Raw genomic sequence first — 7,425 nt, forward strand, 5'->3', positions numbered from 1 at the left:
TGACATTTTTATTTGCAACTTTTACCTGAGAAAGCAACCATTTTTTTTAATCAACATACATCTCGTTAAAACATCTCAGCTTGTCAAGTATTTCCGATGAGACGTTTACTCTGATAACCCTAAGCCATCAACTCATCTGCTTTTTAACGTTTTATAGAAATATTTATCTCGATCAAAGTGGATTTATTTAATTCAAACATTGGGTGAGAATAAGAGGCTGACGGTTTACATTCTCCTCCTGATTAAAGAAGTCGTTTAGTTGCTACACGTTCAGCAGGAAAGTTGATGCGAGTGTGCGAGTCAACCACACAACGACAGGAAGTCAACGTCCCCGCCCGAGAAGAGAAGAAGGTCAAAGCTGTTGTTGGTTGAGGGAGACAAAGCGGAGCTGCAGGACCAGCAGAGGAGCAGAGAGCGACAGAGAGGGGAGGATGTGGTCACGGCGCAGCCTGCAGAGAGCCCTCTGTGCTGAGAAACGACGAAGGTGCAAACCTCCACCTCACCGCAACCTCCGGCTCTCACAGCGCAGCTGCATCTGGGCACCAACCCCCCCCCCCCCCTGCAAAGGAAGACTGGAAAAACAGCTTGAGACTTTCCATTTATGTGTCAACTGAATGAACATAACTGTGTTATATCTGTTAAAACAGATGTTTACTCTCATCTGGTGCAGAAACATGCATTTGATTTTGTTACCTAACCCGGTAAAAGAGATTTACACTATCAGGTAGACAGTTTAAGGAGTCTGTATCAATGTTACTGTAACTGTTTCATTAAAATAAACCTCTATTTAAATGTATACTATAGATATTTAAAACATAATACTGATGAAATACTTCTGTACCGCAATATAGCAATAAAACAGCAGTAGATGTACTCTGTTAAGTCCTGCAAATATTACACAATTTAAACCCACATACTTAAAGTACCAAAAATAAAACTACATACATACTTCAGAACAGGAAAAACAGATGTATTAGTGTGTTCATGTCTTTATTGTTTCAGATGGTAGGTGGAGACAAAAAGCTTTTGCCACCTTCCTGGTTTCTAATTTTTTGTCTGTTACACTTATATGTTTCAGATCATCAAACAAATTTCAATATTAGACAAAGATTACCCGAGTGAATAGATAATGCAGTTTTTTAAATGGAATGAAGATTTAATTTATTAAGGGAAAGAAGTTATGAAATTCTACCTGGCCCTATGTGAAAAATGAATTCCCCCCCTTAATTAATGAATCCCAAATTAACTGTTATTAGCCACATTTTTTGGAGAGCTTTGTTAAAATGCACAACCTTCTCCGAGGATGGATTTTTACTCTTAAAAATAAATAATAAATAAGAATGTATTTTGTATTTATTTGGGTAATCTTTATCTAATATTAAAATATTTGTAATATTAAAGAGTATGCAAACAAATGAGAAACCAAGAAGGGGTCAAATACCTTTTTAAAGTGCTGTACCTCTAGCATTTAAAGCCTCCATTCATCTGATTTTAATATGTAAAAACTATTCAAATTTTGAAAAGTTAATTTGAAAAAGGAAAAAAGAATTGGTAGATTTTCTCTTTAGGGCCCGAAAAAACAATTACTATTAATTTAAGATAGCTTATAAAAACAAAACAATAGCAGTTTAATTTAAATCCCCTTGAGCAAAAAAAAAGATATAGAAAGAGCAAATAGTGGTATTTTAAATTATTATCTGATTCTGTAGAATAAATGTGCAGTAAATAGTGAAAAAGAAAAAAAAGTTGCAGACAATGTAAAATACAGGTTGTTCCAAACTCAAGATTACTTGCATTGAGTGAACGTATTTTCCATCATTTTTCATCAAACTGTAAATGTTTTTTTGATCAGTTAAGACCAAAGCCGAGCAATAGCAAAAGCCTGGCAACAGAGGCACCTTCAACGGGGACAAAGATTCAGCTGTAGCTTGATAATATTTTGTCATATTAAGGTTACGTTAGAATATCTCCTATCCTGTGCAAGAAAAGAAAAGATTCCTTACAACTTGTTTACCTCTGCCTTAAAATTGCTATATTATTTCAAACCGATTTTAATTTAAAATGGACAGAAACTGTGTTGTGAATGAAATATAGAATTTTATGAAGGTGAATGAGATGAAGGAAGAAGAACTTATATAACTATGTGTTAGTGTGTCTGTGTGTACAACTTTATAATAGTGTGTCTGTGTGTACAACTTTATGTTAGTGCGTCTGTGTGTACAACTACATGTTAGTGCGTCTGTGTGTACAACTATGTGTTATAGTGCCTCTGTGTGTATCTATTTGTTAGTGCGTTTGTAATTACAATTACATGTTAGTGTGTCGGTGATTCCAACTTTACATTAGTGTGTCTGTGTGTACAACAATGTGTTAATGCGTCTGTGTGTACAACAGTGTGTTAATGCGTCTGTGTGTACAACAGTGTGTTAATGCGTCTGTGTGTACAACAGTGTGTTAATGCGTCTGTGTGTACAACAGTGTGTTAGTGTGTCTGTGTGTACAACAGTGTGTTAGTGTGTCTGTGTGTACAACTACATGTTAGTGTGTCTGTGATTATAACCTTATGCTAGTGCATCTGTGTGTACAACAGTGTGTTAATGCGTCTGTGTGTACAACAGTGTGTTAATGCGTCTGTGTGTACAACAATGTGTTAGTGAGTCTGTGTGTATCTATATGTTAGTGCGTCTGTGATTATAACTTTGTTAGTGTGTCTGTGTGTCCGAATACATGTTATGTGGTTACAAGTTTATCTTAGTGTGTCTGTGTGTGTACCCTTATATGTCAGTGTGTCTTTGTGTACACCTATATGTTAGTGTGTCTGTGTGTATCTAAATGTTTGTGTTTCTGTGGGATTATCTGCTGATCCAGAGGTCGTTGTGTCGACTCTCAAACATCCTGATGAGGTTCTGCTCATACGTAGACGTGGAGAAGGAAAGTGTGGAATTAAAGCAGCAGATTTGTGTAGGCGCATGTTGAATTTTGACGACATATTAATTAAATGAAAGTATTAGTTAAAGGTGTGGACGCACTTTCTTATGTATTTAAATGAAATGACAGCTTTTCTCAAGGTAAAAACTCTACAGCCTTTTGCACCGAATAAGTCCAATAAATTATTAAGACCAGTAAATGCCAGCGTCTGCCTGCATTCCTCACTGACCTTCAGCTTTTCTAGTGTCGCAGAAGTCGTAAGTGTGTGTCATTCCAAGGCTTAAAGGGTTGACTGAATTTGCCCGTGTGTGTTGTTATGCTGTGGAGAATGGAACATAAAGCATAGTGAAATGTTCTCCAAAGTCAGAGGGAAGTGTTTAAAATGAGCGTCTAAAGAGTAAATGTGTGTCATGGACGGTGTATTTGTATGGATGGAGCTTCCACTAAATACATTCACACAGTGCATAAAATACTATGTTATACTACACCTTAAAAACTAAACAAAAAACAACTTTTGTCTTTTGGGATGTTTGTCTGTGGTCAGACCACCGTTTGTTCCAGTCTGAAATATCTAAAAAACTGTTGAATCCTGTTTTTTTTAAATCCCCTGACCTTTTCCCAATTGCCACCAGAGGTTTTCAATCAAATGTCTCCACTATTGTTGGGTGCATTGCCATTCAATTTGGTATTTGATATCCAAAGTACTCATATTATCGCTCCAAATCAGGCAGTCCAATAAAAAATAAAATGTTCCCCACATAACCAATGTAACACTGAAAATCTTTACTTTCATATTTTGTACTCTGCAAGGGATAAACAAACTATACCCAATGTGTGAATTAGAGAGACGTAGAAGGTTGATTTTTTTTAAACAGATGCTGACTATCCGTTTTCTCTCAATTTAAGCTAACCAGCTAACGTCACGTCATTTAGCTGCTGACCCTTTACCGCTAGTCATAATAATACATACAAAGATGTCTATAAAGCATTATAAATGTACTCATGATACCTTATAATAGTATATAGGACTAATATATGATCATACTATAAATAACCATTGTCATTGTGTGCTTGAAAGGGAAATATTAAATAATAATAATTGTAATGTAGTTGTAACAACTGGTGGAATGGAATGTGAACGCTGAGTCGGAGAAGCGATGTCATCTTTGATTTCTTCCTATAGTGGGTGGCTGCTTAATCTGTAACAGGTAATTATTTCATGTGCACTCAACTGAAAACGTGTGGCAAAGACCCTTTCAGCTGGTCTCCTGTGAAAAGGTCAACAAACCGATGGAACGTTTCACAACATGCAAGCAGTTCCTCTTCATGAAAGAGAGAAGAGTGGGCTCCAACAGTGAACACGGGGGAGTCAGACAAACCCCCAGACTGTCTTTGTGTGTGCTGGCTGCTTTCTTTCCAGCTGGCTGTGGGTGTGTTCAACCTCCTGCAGTGTGTTTGTTTATGTTGTGCAGATAAAAGCGTTATCTGCCGTTTACAGGCCTAGTTTATGCCAATCATTCTACTAAGTGTCCTAACAGTGTGTTAGGCAAGTATTTGAAACACTTAATTAATGGTGCTTTTTGACTGTCAAACCTGTGCGTATTTGTTTCTTTTCAGTATTCAAAACGGATCTGCTTGTATGAAAGGAGCCTATGAGCTTTTTTTTGCGAAGCAAATGAAATCAATCTGCACAGTATCCGTTCCTCCCACAAGGGGATTTATTTCCTCTTGCTCTAAGACGACGTAAGCTTAGAAGATACTAAAACATTACAAAGGTTCAATTTACTTTTTCTTTCCTTATCTTTGAACCACATTTTGTTCTTCAGTGTCCATTTCCCCTTTTATTCTGGATTTTCTCTCAAAAATGATTTTTATTTATTTAGCTAGCTCAAAAGCAAGCTTGCTCTCCTCGCATCTAATTTACAAACAACCTCATCAGCGTCTTCGTTTGAATGCACAGAAATAATCGAGCTGTGAAGCGAAGCCAAGTGGGCCGTTTAAACGCAGTGTGCGACATTACACTACACATGAAGATACAGTTGATGAACTCCATATATTCACTTCAACAAGCCTGTAAGCCTGTATGCATGCTGCACAGTAGAGGGCAGCGTGTATGTGTAGACGCTGTGTGCGTTTTGTGTGTAGTTGCAGAAGCAGCTAAAGTGTAACACCATTATTTTCAAAGTGGCATTGAACTGAGATCCGTGGGGATGTTATAATGAGTTCTCAAGGAATGTGCTGCTCTCTGCCCGTCTGTTGCTTCTCCCTTTCCCCTCCTCTGTGTTCTCTCTTTTGCTCTCGTCTCTCTTTCAATGCTTTTACTCTTTCTTGGTTTCCCTTTCCCTCTTTTTGTCTTTGTCCCTGAGGCAGGAACAGCGGCTCTTTCCAATGGAAGAATTATGTGGAAAGGAAGATGAATTAAAATGTTGAAAGAAGAGAGGCAAGCAGAAACCAAAAAACACAGTTATTGACAGTCAACATACACACTGGACACGCACACCACTACACAAAACTATCATGAGTGACATGTTGAATAAGCGCTAATTATGATCCGCCATCTGTCATTAGGGAAAGCAGATGAAAGGGAAAGCCGTGTTACACTTCAATTTGTTCAAATAAAAGCTTGGACCAAATCAACTGGTGAGATGTTGCCAAATTCATCCAACTAATTGACGACAAAAATAAATCTTTTTAACAGAGAGTTAAGTGATACGCTGGGATTCCTGTTCATTTACTGGTCTTGACAAAATGCATAAATATGCAGGAGCAAATCAGACGGATACTAATTGTTGCCACAAGGCGGCAGTCATGTATAACTAATAAATAACAGAGACCGGCAGGATGAAAACCTTTTGGCTTTGGAAAACACAATAAACATAAATTCTCACATATAACTGCAGAGTTTTTACTTAGGATATTAGGATACTTCTAATCAAAGTCTTAAATACTGATCAGCAAGTTTGATTTTTATCAACTTGATAACAATTCTGTTTTGGTTTTATTTCAATTTGAATAAATCAATAACTGTTCAATTCTACAGAATACGAACATGGTAACATTGATATATAATGAACGCACATATCAACCGCAGGCGGAAAACCTTTTTTCTGCCCTCACAGGAAATGGAATAAAGGCATATTGCATTACACACGCTTTAGTGGAAGCCGGGATGCTCTTGCATGTTGCACAGGTTTATGAACAGAGAGCAACGCTCCTGTCACAACTGCAAGCGTGTACTTCAGAGATGAGAAGGTACCGAATAGAACGGCTGTTATCGGGCCGGTCCCGTCCATGTGCTCGCCTCATGTTCACTTGCTTTGTTGATTGTTGGGTTAGACGGCAATTAAAACTAACAAACAGCACCATTTCCATTACACCGGCTCCAAAATGTCACCCTCCTCAGCAGAGGTGGTGCATGACATAAAGCTGCAGCATTACTTCTATCCCGCCGCATGGGGCCTCCTGAAACGTCTCGCTCTGTGAGTGAAGGCGCAGCTTTAATCTTCCTCCTGTGGTCTTTAGCTGCTCTCGTCTATCCTCTGACTGCGGTTCACCTGATTTGGGTGCCTGTCTGCCCAGGCTGCTTCTCATTGTCAACTTGTCGTTTTTTTGTTTTTTTACCTGTGCCGTTTGTTCATACCCAATGTAACACAATGGCTGGGTTCCATTTAGCTGCTTCGGTTTCAGGGTCCTGGTATGGTGCTTGTGTTCAGTGTTTCACGTTGATAGAGTACTGATAACTAAAGGTGGCTTTAGTGCAGGCCTCACCGCAGAGAAACGCTGGCAGTGGAAATCAGGATTTCTTTTTCTAAATCCGGCTCTGGTGTTTGGCCAATTCGACATTTCAACCACTTTTTTAGTCTGATCCTATTTGATCCGACTAGAATGACGAGGAAAAGCGTGACAGCTCCCTCAGAAGCCATGATTAAATTCATATTTTCCTCAGGAAGGGGCATTTAGGATTTATATGCTTCAATGGCTTAGTTATTTTACGCTTTCTTCAGCAAGGTTTGTCTGAGAGAAATGAACCGATGTCACTGGATTCAGCGTTGAATACTCTATAGGGATTAGAAATATCGGTATTGTCTGCAATATCTGGAGTAACTCTATTAATACTTGTGGGACTTGTGGTTGCAGCATCTTCAAACGCATGAATTGGCTTTGTAGCCGAGACGCTGCTGTTTCTGCGGATCTGCAGCGCTGATATATCTTTTTGTGATGAGTACGGGCTCTTTGTGTTGGAAGTTGGTTCTGGCTCAGTTTCCAGCTAGGTTTTCACCCATTTGGGAGAAGTTCCTCAGCCGGACCTCCCAAGCAATCAGGCCTGTGAAACACACCGCTGAAACAATCCTCTTGCTTCCTCTCCTCCTGCTGCTCTCTTTCCACGCCTGAATCCCCTTAACTTCCTAATGAGGGCCCATATAGTCCATCCTCTATCAATGATATATTCCAGCGAGAACTGTATTCAATGTTAAAAGCCTGAACTTTGCTGATATG

This window comes from Gasterosteus aculeatus, chromosome 15 (genome assembly GCF_964276395.1).
Source record: "Gasterosteus aculeatus chromosome 15, fGasAcu3.hap1.1, whole genome shotgun sequence".
Classification (NCBI taxonomy): domain Eukaryota; kingdom Metazoa; phylum Chordata; class Actinopteri; order Perciformes; family Gasterosteidae; genus Gasterosteus; species Gasterosteus aculeatus.